At 43.8% G+C, this 16,936-nt stretch overlaps 1 long non-coding RNA gene across 1 annotated transcript in view; it reads right to left on the bottom strand.

Annotated features, from left to right (window-relative positions):
• LOC124774967 overlaps positions 1-16,936 on the bottom strand; it is an 805,902-nt gene that overhangs the window by 191,034 nt on the left and 597,932 nt on the right. The gene's annotated exons all lie outside the window — the stretch shown is intronic.

The following is a 16,936-nucleotide window of genomic DNA, read 5'->3' as shown; positions in this document are numbered from 1 at the left end:
GTCAACAATACCATCATAAGGACTGGGAGAGCGGTGTGCTGACCCCACGCCCCTCCTATCCGCATCCACCACTGAGGATGACACGGCGGTAGGATGGTCCCCGTAGGCCACTCGTGGCCTGAAGGCGGAGTGCTTTTCCCCTTTGGGGCATCCTCAGATTGTGTAAAAGCAGCTGGGTTATATATCCAGCTACTTTTATACAATCTGCACAATCTGATGCTGCCCCATAGGGTGAAACGCGTCATTGATATTAAATAATTAGGCAGCGAGAACTCTTTTTAATCTGAAATGAAACGTATGTAAATACGTTTACGTCTGCAGAAGACCAGAAGAACAGCAAGAGGAACAGAAAGCCAAGTGGAACAAACATGCACGAATTATTTTATCTGTCCGACAGGTGACGGGTAAGCGAAAACGCGGCACAGAGGCCGAGCGGAACAGAAAGGTCATCGGCCACGGGCCGCCTTTGTGAAACATGTCCGTTGTTACCGGGATGGGGAGAGAGAGCCACTTTCGCGGGCGGCAGACCTGAAGCGGCGTTCTCTGCTGGACCGAACCGCACACTAGCCGCTACAAAGGGCAGCACAGAGGACTTCCACAGATATTCAGAGACGTAAAATTCGCGTCGAAACGATAATTCTTCTCCCCATGACGTAGAACAGTGAGATATCTTAATTGGCGCAATACTTCGCCGTTAAAACAACAGCTGCAGCAAAATACACTACTGGCCATTAAAATTGCTACACCAACAAGATATGCAGATGATAAACGGGTATTCATTAGACAAATATATTATACTAGAATTGACATGTGATTACATTTTCACGCAATTTGGGTTGATAGATCCTGAGAAATCGGTACCCAGAACAACCACCTCTGGCCGTAACAACGGCCTTGATACGCCTGGGCATTGAGTCAAACAGGGCTTGGATGGCGTGTACAGGTACAGCTGCCCATGCAGCTTCAACACGATACCACAGTTCATCAAGACTAATGACTGGCGTATTGTGACGAACCAGTTGCTCGGCCACCATTGACCATACGTTTTCAATTGGTGAGAGATCTGGAGATGGTGCTGGCCAGGACAGCAGTAGAACATTTTCTGTATCCACAAAGGCCCCCACAGGACCTACAACATGCGGTCGTGCATTATCCTGCTGAAATGTAGGGTTTCGCAGGGATCGAATTAAGGGTAGATCCACGGGTCATAAAGCATCTGAAATGTAACGTCCACTGTTCAAAGTGCCGTCAATGCGAACAAGAGGTGACCGACACATGTAACCAATGACACACCATACCACCATGCCGGGTGATATGACAGTATGGCGATGACGAATATACGCTTCCAATGTGCGTTCACCGCGATGTCGCCAAACACGGATACGACCATCATGATGCTGTAAACAGAACCTAGATTCATCCGCAAAAATGACGTTTTGCCATTCGTGCACCCAGGTTGAGTACACCATCGCAGGCGCTCCTGTCTTGTGAAGCAGCGTCAGGGGTAACCACAGCCATGGTCTCCGAGCTGATAGTCCATGCCGCTGCAAACGTCGTCGAACTGTTCGTGCAGATGGTTGTTGTCATGCAAACGTCCCCATCTGTTGACTCAGGGATCGAGACGTGGCTGCACGATCCGTTACAGCCATGCGGAAAAGATGCCTGTCATCTCGGCTGCAAGTGATACGAGGCCGTTGGGATCCAGCACGGCGTTCCGTATTGCCATCCTGAAGCCACCGATTCCATATTCTGCTAACAGTCATTGGATCTCGACCAACGCGAACAGTAATGTCACGATGCGATAAACCGCGATCGCGATAGGCTACAATCTGACCTTTATCAAAGTCGGAAACCTGACGGTGCGCATTTCTCCCCCTTACACGTTCACCAGGAAACTTTCGTCATGTCAGCACGTTGTAGGTGTCACTACCGGCACCAAGCTTGTGTGAATGCTCTGAAAAGCTAATCATTTGCATATCACAGCAGCTTCTTCCTGTCGGTTAAATTTCACGTCTGTAGCACGTCATTTTGGTGGTGTAGCAATTTTAATGGCCAGTGGTGTAGTTTGAAGAAATAGTTCTCGGATAAGACCTCGAATATCCTTGTGAAATACTCATAATTTTGTATGTCAATACCTACGCAACTGACTAACACCTTCAGGTGTGAGGAACCACTTCTGAGCCACGTGGAGTGGCCGCGCGGTCTTGAGCGCCATGTCACGGATTTCTCGGCCCCTCCCGCCGGAAGTTCGAGTCTTTCCTCGGGCATGTGTGTGTGTGTGTGTGTGTGTATGTGTGTGTGTGTGTGTGTGTGTGTGTGTGTGTGTGTGTGTGTGTGTGCGTGCGTGTGTGTGTGTGTTGTTCTTAGCGTAAGTTAGTTTAAGTTACTTTAAGTAGTGTGTAAGTCTAGGGACCGATGACCTCAGCAGTTTGGTCCCTTAGCAATTCATACACATACAAATACCATTTCTGAGCTGTGACGTCACTTTTTCGTGTATTTATTGCCTTTCGAGAAGTGCCCATACAGCCATCTCATGATGAAAGTGCCATTTATGACAATACGAACCTAAGGACAGCATAACAGCCAGTCCTCGAGCGGAGAAAATCTCGGTTTGGAAACTGAACCCGCGCCCCTTAGCTTAGTAATTGGCCGCGCTGGTCTGTCCACCTCGACAGCTGAGTGACACCGGCACGGTAGCTCAGCGTGTTCGATGAGGAGGCGGACTGCTCTGAAGCCAAACACATATATCGTCTGCACGAGAGGTGTACAAAATGGAAGAATGCTGATTACATCTACTTGTGCAATGCGTGTTACTTCTGTCTTGTACAACTGTCAAGGGTAAAGTAAAATCATGATTCGCGCAAGAAGACAACAGATACGTTAGCGACCGGACGGAAAATCCATAATTTTGTGGAAAAAATAAAAAAAATAATATTAATAATAAAACACCCGGGCACGAGAGAAATCTGAACATGAATCTCCCGCTTTGTAGTCCAACACTGTGACCACATAACCATGACGCCGTGGCTCTTCCAATTCACTTGATGTTGCGCATCTTAGGCTTCGACCGTTCGCTATTTCTGTTTCGCTTCTCTTTTCGCAGTTCGGTACAACTTCTCCCCGTTGTCATTTTTGATCTGTGTTCAGTTTTTTACTGGCTATCCACTGGACCATATTACCACTAAATCTGACGGCGGTGGAATGGGGGAGGTTCTTTGTTTGTAGAGCTGCGGATTTCCATCGATTTCTTACTCTGTTCCAGTTCGAATACGTCGACGACAGAATATTGGTACTCTTGTAGCTCATATTATGTCCCGTGTTCTGACAATGCTCGGCCGCTTCAGAATCCTCTGGTTGGTCCAAGCGTGCGACAAGTTTGTTCAGTGTATGACTTGTGTAGCTATAAGAAATCTTATACATTCCGAGCCTTCCCTCTGACAATTAGGAAATCTTATTTCGGCAGCGTGTTCTTCATACTTGTGTCGGTCAGTGAGTCGTTCAGTTATACCGATGAAATACTATGTGGATTTCAGCACGATATCCGACGTTTGCCCGAGAACCATTTCTGCAACTAGTCCGTCGGGACAGTCTCAAGCAACACAAACTAGTTTGATCTTGATAAACCCGATGCACGTAGCGAATGTGCTTGAAATGTGAAAATATTTCAAAAATAAAAATTTTACTGCAAAAGTAATAGACCAACTCATAGAACGTAGATATTTAATTCAGTTTAATTATATGCATGTTTCTTGGATCATACTAGCGATCTCTGGCAATGGCACGGATAGTCAGATTTACGTTCAGACATTCTTCTATAGTGCAGAAGGAGTTGTTTAGCAGATGAGGTTGCAGTTTGAGTTATATGTTAATCTTACTATATTTATTTCCTTACGTTGCTGGATCAGTGGTCAGAGATTTTTATGGTTGAGTATTTCACTCCTTTCTGTCGCACACTAAGGTTGAGTGAGGATAGTGTAAGGCATTTCTCCTTCTACACTCATGCTCATAAATTAAGGATAATTGCAGAATGTGGTGCCACACAACGTTGCACTACACAATGCGGGCGCTAATAGCATAGGCACATAGGGAACGCACACGACACAGATCTGTAAGTCCACGGTCTTGGTGATAAGTTGAGAAAACCGTCCCGAAACGAATGTGATACCAAACGCCACTGTTTCTGCGCATGTACCCCAACATCAATATGGGATATGATCACCATGCACACGTACACAGGCCGCACAACGGGTCAGCATACTCTGGATCAGGTGGTCGAGCAGCTGCTGGGGTATAGCCTCCCATTCTTGCACCAGTGCCTGTCAGAGCTCCTGAAGTGTCTGAGGGGTTTGAAGACGTGCAGTGATACGTCGACCGAGAGCATCCCAGACGTGCTCGATGGAGTTTAGGTCTGGAGAACAGGCAGGCCACTCCATTCGCCTGACATCTTCTGTTTCAAGTTACACCTTTACGATGGCAGCTCGGTGGGGCCGCGCGTTATCATCCATCAGGAGGAAGGTGAGACCCACTGCACCCCTGAAAAGGCGGACATACTAGTGCAAAATGACGTCCCGATACACTTGACCTGTTACAGTTCCTCTGTCAAAGACATGCAGGAGTGTACGTGCACAAATAATAACCCCCCCCCCCCCCCATATACACCATCAAGCCACGACCTCCATACAGGTCCCTTTCAAGGACATTAAGGAGTTGGTATTTGGTTCCTGGTTCACGCCAGATGAAAACCCGGCGAGAATCACTGTTCAGACTACACCTGGAACTGCCTGTGAACATAACCTGGGACCACTGTTCCAATGACCATGTACTGTGTTGTTGACACCAGGCTTTACGGGCTCTCCTGTGACCAGGGATCAGTGGAATGCACCTTGCAGGTCTCCGGGCGAATAAACCATGTCTGTTCAGTCTTCTGTAGACTGTGTGTCTGGAGACAACTGTTCCAATGGCTGCGGCAAGGTCCCAAGCAAGGCTACCTGCGGTACTCCGTGGCCGTCTGCGGGCACTGATGGTGAGATATCGGTCTTCTTTTGGTGTTGTACATTGTAAACGTCCTATACTGTAGCACCTGGACACGTTTCCTGTCTGCTGGAATCGTTGCCATAATCTTGGGATCACACTTTGTGGCACACGGAGGGCCCGTGCAACGACCTGGTGTGTTTGAACAGCCGCCAGTCGCCCTAGTACTCTACTCCTCATAACGTCATCAGTGTGTGTTCTTTGAGCCATTTTCAACACACAGTCACAATTAGCACGTCTGAAAACGTCTGCGCACTTATTCGCTGCACCGTACTCTGACATGCACAAACACACCTCTGCGTATGTGGACTATTGCCAGCGCCACCGTGCGACGACCGCAGGTCAAATGCACCGCATGGTCATACCCCGAGGTGATTTAAACCCACAAACCATCCACAAGCGCGTTGTTTCACCATGTATCAGCATTATCCTTAATTTATGAGCATGAGTGTAGTTTTATCTTTATGAATTTACTGCGCTTTGAGAACTGTGATTGATTCTTGATAATGAACTTGAAGTTGTAAATATAAATATACTGTGACGTTTCTGTAACTGTGCCCACCTGTTTAAAGGATTATGTACAAGAGGTTCTACACTGGACGCCACACTAAAATCACTATTACACGGTATTGTGCAATACATACTTTCTTCCTATACGGCTAGTTTCTCCAGGATATGATGCTACAAGACGTTTATGAATGAACATAGGAAACAAAAGTAAAGGTTTTAATACTTCTTTATCCGAAACCCAGAAGTTACAGAGTCTTATCAATATAAACATCTAAATACTTACAACAATCTGGTCCTTTCTTCTTCTTCTTCTTTCGTTTTGGCCATCTTAGGACCACGTTAATTCGCTTCAGCTTCGCTTCTTATGATCTTTCTTCTTTCCCAGTATCCTTTAATTCTCATACTTTGCAACCTTCTCCGTTCTTCGGTCCAAGATGATTCTATTCTGGGATCTCGTTCTGTTCTAGAAAGCTTTAAAGGCCTGAATTTTTTATTTAAAAATCTCCCTATTGTATACCTCTGGTTCTCGTATTTTCATTTCTTCCAGATCTCTGTATCTCTTGGACCCATCGTACTTTGGTTTTCTTGTTCCTCAGAAACTGTGCAATTCACCGTGTTAACCTTTCCTGGTCCATTCTGAGGATATGTCCGAAGACCATGCACCTTCTTTTTCTGAAGACGTCAGAAATTTTTTCTATCTTGGTATACAGTTCCTAGTTAGCTCGGTTTCTAAGCTGACCATCTTCTGTTCTTCGAGGTCCTAATGTTCTCCTGAGAATCTTTCGTTCTATCAGTTCTAGCCTCTTGATCACTCTGGTTATTGCTAAGTTGAGAGTTTCTGCTGCATATAGAGATTGAGGGCGGATCACTGTTTGGTAGTGTTTAAATTTTGCATTTAACGAAATATTCTTCTTAATGTAGGTGTTGATAGTTAGTTTATATGCTAAGTTCATTTTGTTTATTCGTGCTCCCATTGCTTCTTTTTCGGTCAGTCCAATGACTATCCTTTCTTCAAAGTATCTGAATCCCTCCACCTTCTGAATTTTCCCTCCTTCTATTGCCATCCATCTAGGAGCTGTCGAGATGTTTGTCATATATTGTGTCTTCTCGATAGAAATCTGTAGGCCTGCTTTAGGTGCCTGTCTCTGCAGTTCTGTGGTTTGGTTAACTGTCTCTTCTAGTGATTCGGACACTGTCATCTGCGAATGCTAGACAACCCACACGTACTCCTTTATTCTTACACCCCAGGCGTATTCCACCCAGTCCTTTCATTCCTTGTCGCCACACTCTGATCACCTTATCGAGGACACAGTTAAAGAGCAAAGGGGAGAGTCTGTCTCCCTATGTCACCCCGGTTTTACTATTAAAGGCCTCCGACAGCTTACCTCCGAACTTGATCTTGGATGTTGTGTTGCTTAGGGTCTCTTTAACCAGTTCACTGGATTTTCTATCCAAACTCATCTCCCCTAAAATTTGGAACAGTGTGTGTCTGCCTAAGAATCTATGAGTCTATGAATATAAGCACGAACTTTTTGCTCCACTGTTTTTGATAAGTGATTGTCAGTTTTAGATTCAGGATCTGTTCTGCGCATGGTCTCCCCTTTCTGAAGCCACCTTGATACTGTTCAATCTGTGGGTTTAGTTGTTCTTCCACTCTTTTTAGCATTGCTTTTGAGAATACCTTATAGGTCACAGGTATTAAAGAAATTCCCATGTGGTTCCTAGGTTCCGTCTTATCGATTTTCCTGTGTATAGGAAGTATTAGTGCCTATGTCCAATCTTCTGGAAGCAGCTCTTCTTTCCAGATTTTTACTATAATTTGTATTAGTTCTATGATCACATTCTCGTTCGCATACTTTAAAGAGTTCTGCAATGATCCCAGCTTCCCCGGGTGCTTTGTTATTTTTCAAGGCTCCTATAACGTTCTTAACACTTCTATAGTTGGTGGTCCCGAGTCTGGATTTGGTTCTTTCTCATTGTAATTGAATGTCTCGGATGGCACTTCACAATTCAGGAGGTCTTCAAAGTATTCCGCCAAGATCTGACTGTTTTACATGTCTCCATTCACTGTCTTTCCTTCTTTATTCTTAAAGCTGAGGTTTGGAGAATCATATTTACTTAAGTTGGTCTTGAATGTCCTATAGAAGTCTCGCATGTTGTTCTTCCGGAAGTCGTCTTCTATTTGAGCTAAACGTTCTTTCAAATATTTCCTCTTGAGATTTCTGATAGTTTTAGCAGTGGTTTTCTTTACTTCTTGGAAATTCTTTAGATTTTCTGGTGTTTTATCAGAGCACCAATCAACCCACACTTTTCGACGCTTTTCGATTGCTTTATCTCCTACCTTCCACCATGCACGTTTCTTCCTCTTCTCCAGGCGAACTGTTTGCCCTGCGCTGTCAATCAGTGCATCATTCAACTGTTCCCAACCTTGATAGTTCTTCTAATTTAAGCTCGCCTTAAAATCTTTGCTAGTTCTAAATTTCTCTGTATCGTACTTCACAATACGGTTATTGTTTTTAGTCTGATGGGCTCTTGGTAGAATTTTTATTTTTATTTTGGATAGAAAGTGATGTGAGTCTAAGTTTGCGCCCCTGAGGACTTTGAAATTTTGGTTTCCTTCTCTGCATGTCTTGATATCGCTAAATGATCAAGCTGAAACTCTCCTAGATACCCATGTTTTCTGTTTTCTTGGAAGGCGTTTAAACGTCGTTGATTTCATTATCAGGTCAAAGGTCTTATAAATTTCCACTAGTCGTTTGCCATTCTGATTAGTCCTGTTGTGGGCTGGATAGTTCTCAGTTACGTTACTGAACTTCCTCTCTTTCCCTAGCTGAGCATTGAAGTCTGCAAGTATTATGATAACATTCTTAGGTGGAATCTTGGATAGTGTTTCCTCCAGGTCTTCCCAAAATTCTACTACTTTCTCTGGGTCGGTTATATTAGTCTCATTTGTGGGAGCATGTACATTGACCATTGTATAAATCCTATTTGCTCACCTAAAGGTAAGTTTGGAAAACCTACGGTTTCTGGAGCTGAAGTCAGTGATGGCTCCCAGAATTTGTTTATTGAGTATAAAGCCTATGCTCAGTTGAGGTACATTCTTCATTACTCTCTTGCCAGGTTTTCCCGTAATTGATTTACCCTCATGCATAACTTCGAATAGTAAAGTCAAGCTTTGTGCAGTACAGTATATTGTTTTGTACAAGTCCATTTGCAAGGAATCAAGTACTAACTTTTAAGATTTTTTCCTTGCTGTAGGCGTTGCAGTTTCTCCATTATGCGTGCTAACACTTATATCGTCAGCAAAGAGATTTTAGCTTCTCGGATATATGATGGAACATCATTTACATATGACAAGGACAAGTGTGGATCCAGTGTCAATCCTTGTGTTATACCTGTAGTGATTATTCCCCACTTTACAGATGTTATTTCATTGTGTATATTCCCTTGTTCCCTTAACGGGACATTCTGTATTTTTAATCAGGTATGATGAGATACAGCTACCGGTAAAATCTCCGCACTATAATATTTGAGCTTCTCTAAGAGAACACACTGTACTCAAATGCTTTTAGCAAGTCACAAAAATTACTAGTTGACATTATTTCCTCATTGATAAGACGCGATCAAAAAGTTTGCGTCTGATGTTGTTGCTGCAGCGTACATGCAACGCAGCGCATTTCCGATGCGGGTATATGAGCATCGACATGTATGCAAGGTATTAGTGTGGCATTCGTGTCTTTCCGGCGTGCGTGCAGTAAATTCGGGATCGTGAACTGTGGCAACGTTATTACCAAAGGCGTCCAAACAGGACCAGCGTTTCGTTATTCCTCCCTTGGGTGGCCGACCGGGGTGGCCGAGAGGCTCTAGACGCTACAGTCTGGAACCGCGTGACCACTACGGTCGCAGTTCGAATCCTACATAGGGGCATGGATGTGTGCGATGTCCTTAGGTTAGTTAGGTTTAAGTAGTTCTAAGTTCTAGGGAACTGCTGACCTAAGAAGTTACGTCCCATAGTGCTCAGAGCCATTTGATCGATTTTTTCTCTTGGGTGTCGAAGAGCAAACATCGTTAGACTTCCATCGGAGACTGGATAATGTGTTCGGGGCAGTATGTCTATCCAAAACCACAGTTGTGGAATGGTGTGCCAAGTTCAGTGGTGCTTGAGATTCGACACAAAGCGCCAGTCAATCTTGGAGGCCAGCCTCATCCATTACGCCCACTTCGGTAGGAGACACTCGAGCACCCGCCTTATAGACTCGATCCCTCCCTATATGGTTATGATTTTTTCGGTCCTTTCAGAAAGGCCTTCAAGGGTGGACGCTTCCTGTCGGACGAGATGTGTAGTAGGCAGTTCCGGACTTCTTCACGGAACGGGACACAGCGTTTTACCAAACGAGTATCTTCCACCTGGCGCGTCGGTAGGACGATTGCCTCATTGCTCGCATTCACACCAGCAGACGAGGTTCTGGGCGTCCATGCAGCACAGACACCCGCGAGGATCGTCGTATTGTAAGGGTAGCGGAAGTAGGTGGTACAGCTACCGCAGCACAGATAAGAGGGCTTGTGAACCCAGACGTGTCAACACGAACTATTGCGAACCGGTTAGTGGCAGTGGGAATACTGGCACGCACACGCCACAACATCGACGTGCACGGCTCAACTGATGCCCTCAGAGGATAACTTGGAAGATGGAACGGGACCCCGTAGTCTTCAGCGATGAAAGCAGATCTTCTCTGCACACCAGTCATGGTCGTTTTTCGAACGACGTAGATCTGATTAGCGCTGACTCGCAGAGTGCATTCCTCCAAGATATACCGGCCGCAACCAAGTCCTTACGGTCTGGGCTGCAATAAGCTACAGCTCTCGTTCACCATTGGGATTTCTGGAGGGGACGTTAACACGCTCTCGGTAAGTCCAGAATGTTGTTAGAACCGTTCTTTTGTCGTTCTTGCACCAGGAGGGTGATGTGTTGCTCTAGTAGGATAATGCTCGCCGACACACAGGCCGTGAAACTCAACGTGCTCTGCAAGACGTTCAGCAAGTTCCCTGGCATCTCCAAACTTGTCTCCAATCGAGCACGCGATGGATTTGAGTCGTGCGGCTCGTCAACCGACAACTCTTACAGAACAACGTGAACAGGTCGAGCAGTCGTGGCAAAACATATTCCAGGACAGTATTCGTCATTTGTACGATCAACTCGATGCAAGAATCAGTGTCTTAATTGCCGACCGTGGGGGCTAAGCCACATACTACTATGGGTGTTTCAGCATGGATTAGTGCTTCGTAGCCGGCCAGAGTGGCCGTGCGGTTCTAGGCGCTACAGTGCTACGGTCGCAGGTTCGAATCCTGCCTCGGGCATGGATGTGTGTGATATCCTTAGGTTAGTTAGGTTTAGGTAGTTCTGAGTTCTAGGTGACTGATGACCTCAGAAGTTAAGTCCCACAGTGCTCAGAGCCATTTGAACCAAGTACCTCGTACCTCAGATATGATTGTGCTGTTGATCTGTAGATGTAAACATTTCATGTACTCCACATACAATGTTGCATCAATACATATTGAGTGAATTGGAAACCTCTAAAAGGGTGTAATAATTCTTTTTCCGGCAGTGTATGTAGCACAGCTTCGTAAAGAAGTGAATTATGGACAGAGAGAAAATTAGAAAAAAAAATTGTGAAAGAATCTGAAATGTGTTGTTACACGAATGTGCTGAAAATTAATTCGACTAATAAGAAGTAAGAAAGTTTTCTGCAGGATAGGCGAGGAAAGGAATATCTATGGCAAACATGTAAAAGAAAGTATAAAGTCATACGGTATGTGTTAAGACACCAGGGAAGGAACCGTGCCAAGCACAAACTGTAGGGACAGCGGGGCATTGGAATATATTCTACAAATATGAAGAGACGGCACGCCGCATATAACCATTCAACAGAAAATGATGATCCCCATTCTTCTTTCCCGAAAATAAGGCCTTGCACTGTATCCCCGCAGTTTATCATCATTGTATTTTTATAAATATTTTGTGGAAAACGAACTGGTCATTTGGCCTATGGTGTGTGTGTGTGTGTGTGTGTGTGTGTGTGTGTGTGTGTGTGTGTGTGTGTAACATACGCCTCTCACTTCTATCTTGAAAGTCCGTTTCCTTTCTCTGGCTCGTCTTAAGTGACAAATGGCTTGTCCCAATGGGAGCTGCCATGTGCGCTAACACGGCTCTGCCTTAAAGTCCTAAAGAAAAACACTTACCCAGCTTACTCTATCTCTGTTTTATACGAACAGAAGCCCGTATATTGTGACCAAAGTGATCACAATATGATTTGAGGTAGGTCATAACTAGATATTCGATGTCAAACCTACAATTACGGATAAAGGGATGCATGCTTAAGCTTAGGGCCCGTGTACCATCATGTGTCATTTCCTGTTGTTACCTCACTGACATAAATACCTATGAAACAGGTAGGTCTTTGGCAATCACAATTTCACTTAATTTCAATACAGATTGAGTAAGATATCAGATATCAATAATAGAGCAATAAAACAGATAGGCCTTGATTAACAAGAGTTTCAGCTAATCCAAATTATGAAATAACTCTTAGTTTAATTAAAAAGGGGACACGCAGGCCTTCCACATTCGAAAGATTAATCATGTGATAATACATATGCAATTTAATAAATAATATCCAAACTTGGCTTTTGGCTTCATATGTTTCCACTTTAAAACACTCAAGGAGAAGTGAATTCTAGTTTCAATCAATTCATTCTCGTCGACGAGAACTACCCCAAAATAACAATTTACATCACATCTAATAGATAACGAACCTCTGGTCACCAATCACCACAGGACAACAACGCATAATTACCAGTGCACAATGCACGACTTTAACAGTAGACAATTACGTGCTCTACTACCTGTACGCCAAATCATCTCGCGCAGAAGAGCTTAAACAGCTTAGCACGCCTTAAGATAGATGCATTCTGAAGTAAGCTTGCTTAACAGCGCTAAATCTGAATAGACGCCACTTATGCTAGGTGCGTACTCAGTACACTATCCTAAGGGAGCGTGGTGCACTCACATCTAACTTACAATTGGGGGGCAGTGAAGGGGCAGCCCTATTGGGCTCAAGAAAATTTCTTACACTCGTGCTTTAAATTAAATTAAACACAACACTGGCAAACAGTATCAAAAGGCCACGCCAATTGCTCTTTATCAAAATACAAATCATCAGTTCTTTGCTCACGCTGAATGTGGCAAACACGCTTCCTTGCATAATTCACAGCGATACATATGGCTCGTAATTCTTTCACTGGCACTACCGCTATTAGCGCAACCCTCCGCTTTTATCGTCGTGGGGCTGGAAAAACAAGTCTGAACAAGGATATCAAATACAATCTTCCACGACCAACTCACATGCATAAAATCACTAATGACGTTCCGCCATAGGCGTGTAAAACGTTACTGTAGCACACTTATAGCAATGAACACACACACACAGAGAGAGAGAGAGAGAGAGAGAGAGAGAGTGAGAGAGAGAGAGGGAGAATGAACGACCTACGGCTTGCTATTGGTCTTAAGCCAGCGCAGAGTAACAACAATACCATGCGACAACTCAGGAACAACTGACGTGGGAGGAACTCTGTGCTATGACGTGGCATCAGACACAGACAACACTGACCTTGTTGCGTGCCTGTTGATGGTGCACAACATCCAGCACACAAAGTCCGTTGTTAATCTGCATCGTCTCCTGACCAGGTGCTTCCACAAAATTGGTCTTGATCGCTGCACATGCAATAGCATCTCTTTTCACTTTAAGATGATTTCTCTAACTAATATTGAATACTCGCCAAAGCAGCAAGGCCAAGGAGCTTGCAGTAACATCAGCGATGCAACAAAGTACAAACTGCATGCCACTCACAGTTTTGCCGACCGGAGTGTGTTTGCGGAAAACTACCACGAACTGTGACAACACTGCACTAAAAAGTTAATAGCAGACTTGAGGTGCACCACCATATCAATTATATCAACATAAATGTGTGGTCTCCATGGATCCATACATCAATGACACGCATAATGTTTTAACATGCTCCGATGAAAAGGACAGTTCAACAAATCGTGCGGAATCCACAGTACAAAAGCTGCAGAGCAACCATTACTACCTGCCTGTCCAGGCTACGCACGAAGACGGCGCTCGAATTCAGCCACGGATTCAAATACGGCCAGCAACCACTCGCCGGACTCCGTGCCCAAACACTTGCTCTAGTGCTCTCCGGGTGGACCTCTCACAGCGTCCTCCTCTCTCCGTTACCACTCTCCAACTCGCCACTCCAAACACGCCCCGACCCCGTCAACAAGCTCGAGCAAAGATCTTAGTGGCCTCAAACCAGAGGGACATCACACGACGTATTGAGCAAATAGCGCCGGGAATTGGAAAGGCGACGCCAGATACACAGCCACGGCCAACGATGTAACTTTTGTTGATACTCCTTTTGGAAGCAATTGTTATTCTGGAAGGTTTATAGTTAAAGAAGTATCATACACAGTTGGTTAAGATTCAGGAGCTGGAGGCTGTACATATCTGGAAGATGAAGGTGGGAAGGCCAAAACAGTGCACCCACATGTATTTTTAATTAAACAGGTTCCTTGGGACCATGCGTGCCAAAGCTACTTCGTCAAGGAAGTAGTCAGTAGACAGCTTACAAATTGTTGATTTGAAAATTTACAAAAAAGGTATTAAAGAATTATCTTTCATTTTGATGAAATGTGTGCGTCAACTGATATACTGCTGTTGTGAAGAACAACTATTTCTTATTTTGAAATTGATTCCAAACAACTTTATTTGACGATATTCATTTGTTACGATCGATTTCTAATGGTGGCTTCATCATCAGGCACATTTCGTGACAATCAAATTTCTGCACGCCTGCAAGGTATTTATATATGTAATTATGGACCACTTTCACGTACATCTTCACTTTAAATGTCAAAGTCAACTAAAAGGCCAAATTGAAGACTGATTATCATGGATAGTTATGTACAACATAACCTGGACATACACACAGTGAGGTGATTTCATGAAGATGTTACAAATTCTCGGCAGTGATGGAGAAGGGTAAATGTATAAATCTGAAGTAAGGTACCTTGGTCCAGAAACGACTAAATCGAAAGTTATAAGCGAAACTCTTTCTGATACCTCTGACAGTGGAATACAACTACCGATACTGTTGTTGCTAGGATATTAAGGTAGGTAATTTTCAGAGGTGATGGTGTGGACCAAAACAGGAAAAAATGTCTAGTAAAAATGTTACGTAAAAGGCATACCGTACGAGCTATGAGTGCTTGTTCATCTTCGATACTCTGAAACACATCTTTCCTATTGCAACCCTTTTTAGGTATCATATTTTTGATCGAAGTAGTGTGGACCAAAACAAGAAAAGAAATATACAGTAAATGTGAGCTCTAAAACACATACCGTAAGAGCTGCGGGTCCTTGTTCTGTAAGATAGATGTGTTTCAGAGCAGTGTAGATGAACAAGTGCTCACAGCTCTTAAGGTGTGCATTTTAAAGCCCACGTTTACTGGAATTTTTTTCTTGTTTTGGTCCATACTACAACCTCTGAAAGTTGGCTGCCCTAAAGTCTTAGCAACAGCGATACCGGTATGTGTGTTCCACAGTCACAGGCATTAGAAGGATTTTCGCTTGTAACTTCCAATTCGGTCGTTTCTGGACGAGAGTCCTTGCCTCAAATTAATACGTTACTTTTCTCAATCACCCATGAAAGTTTGTAACATGATAACGGAATCACCGTGAATATGTGCAGAGCCAACTCCAGATGTGTATCACTTCCATCATAATCAGTGCTCGCCTTAGCAATATGGTTGATGTTGCCAGTTGAGGCGAAGCTGTATGTGTTAGTCTTCCATAATAATGCAGATAAATGCTTTGCAGGTGTGCAGGTTATGGTATGTGCCTGATGGTGAAGTCATTACAGGTTTGAAATCGTTGGTAATAAATAAAAATCACGAAATACAGTTGTCTGGAATTTGTTTCCTAATAAACAGTAGAAGTAGTTATTCCAAGCAACGATTAAAGAACTAATAAAACTCAAAAACTAGAAAGTATGTGAATAAATAACACATTGCAGAAAAAAGTTCTCAACTTCTGCTAGAGGAATATAATAAGTGCGTCACAAGGAAATCTTTGAACTTGGATGTGAATACTTGGGGTTTATCACTCAACTTTTTTAGGTTCCTCTGGAAGCCTATTGAAAACGAAACCAGCTAACAGTTCAATCGTTTATATACAGCGCTTAAGGGAGTGTTATCTCTGAATGAATGTTGCAGTTTCTTCTGAACGGTCAATATTGGAAACAACAAATCGCATGATGGGAGTACGTGTGGGGATGGCAGAATTAGAATTGTGAGAGAACTGAAAAATGCGGAATTCGCGATCTGACACCGCAGATTAGAACAACCACTCGTTTCTGCGTTAAGAATGTTCTTGATAAGAACACAAAATAGCTCCAAAATACAACGTCCGAGACAACAAAGTGAAAAGATGCAAAGTAAACATGAGTTCGTGTTTATGTCAGAGACAGTGGGGGACCATTGTTATAGTGAAGTAAATCATCAAAACGTATGAATATTTCCTCAATACAGAATGGAATTAAAGACACTAGCCGCCAGTGGGCACAGATTTACATTAATGGGCAAAGTTGAAAATTTGTGCCTGACTGGAATTCGAACCCGTGACTCTTGCTTACTAGGCAGACGCACTGACCACTACACCATTCGGGAACAGTAGTCAACAGAACTGCACAGACTATGCTAGGACACCTCCCATCAGAACCCGTTACTCACCTTTCCCACACGCTAATGATGTAGTGCCCCCTGACCATTATCTTCATTGCTCGCAGTATTTCGCCGGTGTGCATGTGCACTGAAGGGATCATCGGCCGCAGTCGTCTGAATTAGTTACCCAGTGACATAAATCAATGCCTATGGGCAGCTAAAGTCTGTAATTCCTTTGTGTCTTGTTTCATAGAGGCTGCGCGATCAAAATGGTGTCTATTCTTCGGACAGGTCCGAAAGAACAAATACCAAATAGACATGGTGTCCCAAAAAAAACACCGACAACCTTTAGGGACAGGTTCCTCATACAGAAATAAGTAAAAAATATCTAGTAAACACAGCCTGTGAAATGCATACCTTATCAGGTACTAGCACTTGTTCATCTTCGACACTATGAAACAGATGTCTTCTGCTGCAAGCCCTTTGCTTCTCACAATTTGGGAGGAGGATATACTGGCCAAAACAAGAAAAACATCTAGTAAACAAAGGGTCGAAAGTGCATACTTTAAGAGCTATAAGCACTTATTCATCGTCGCTTGTGTGCCCTTGTCTCCT

The sequence above is a fragment of the Schistocerca piceifrons genome, chromosome 2 (genome assembly GCF_021461385.2).
Source record: "Schistocerca piceifrons isolate TAMUIC-IGC-003096 chromosome 2, iqSchPice1.1, whole genome shotgun sequence".
Lineage (NCBI taxonomy): Eukaryota > Metazoa > Arthropoda > Insecta > Orthoptera > Acrididae > Schistocerca > Schistocerca piceifrons.
This window is presented reverse-complemented; position numbering and strand designations above follow the sequence as displayed.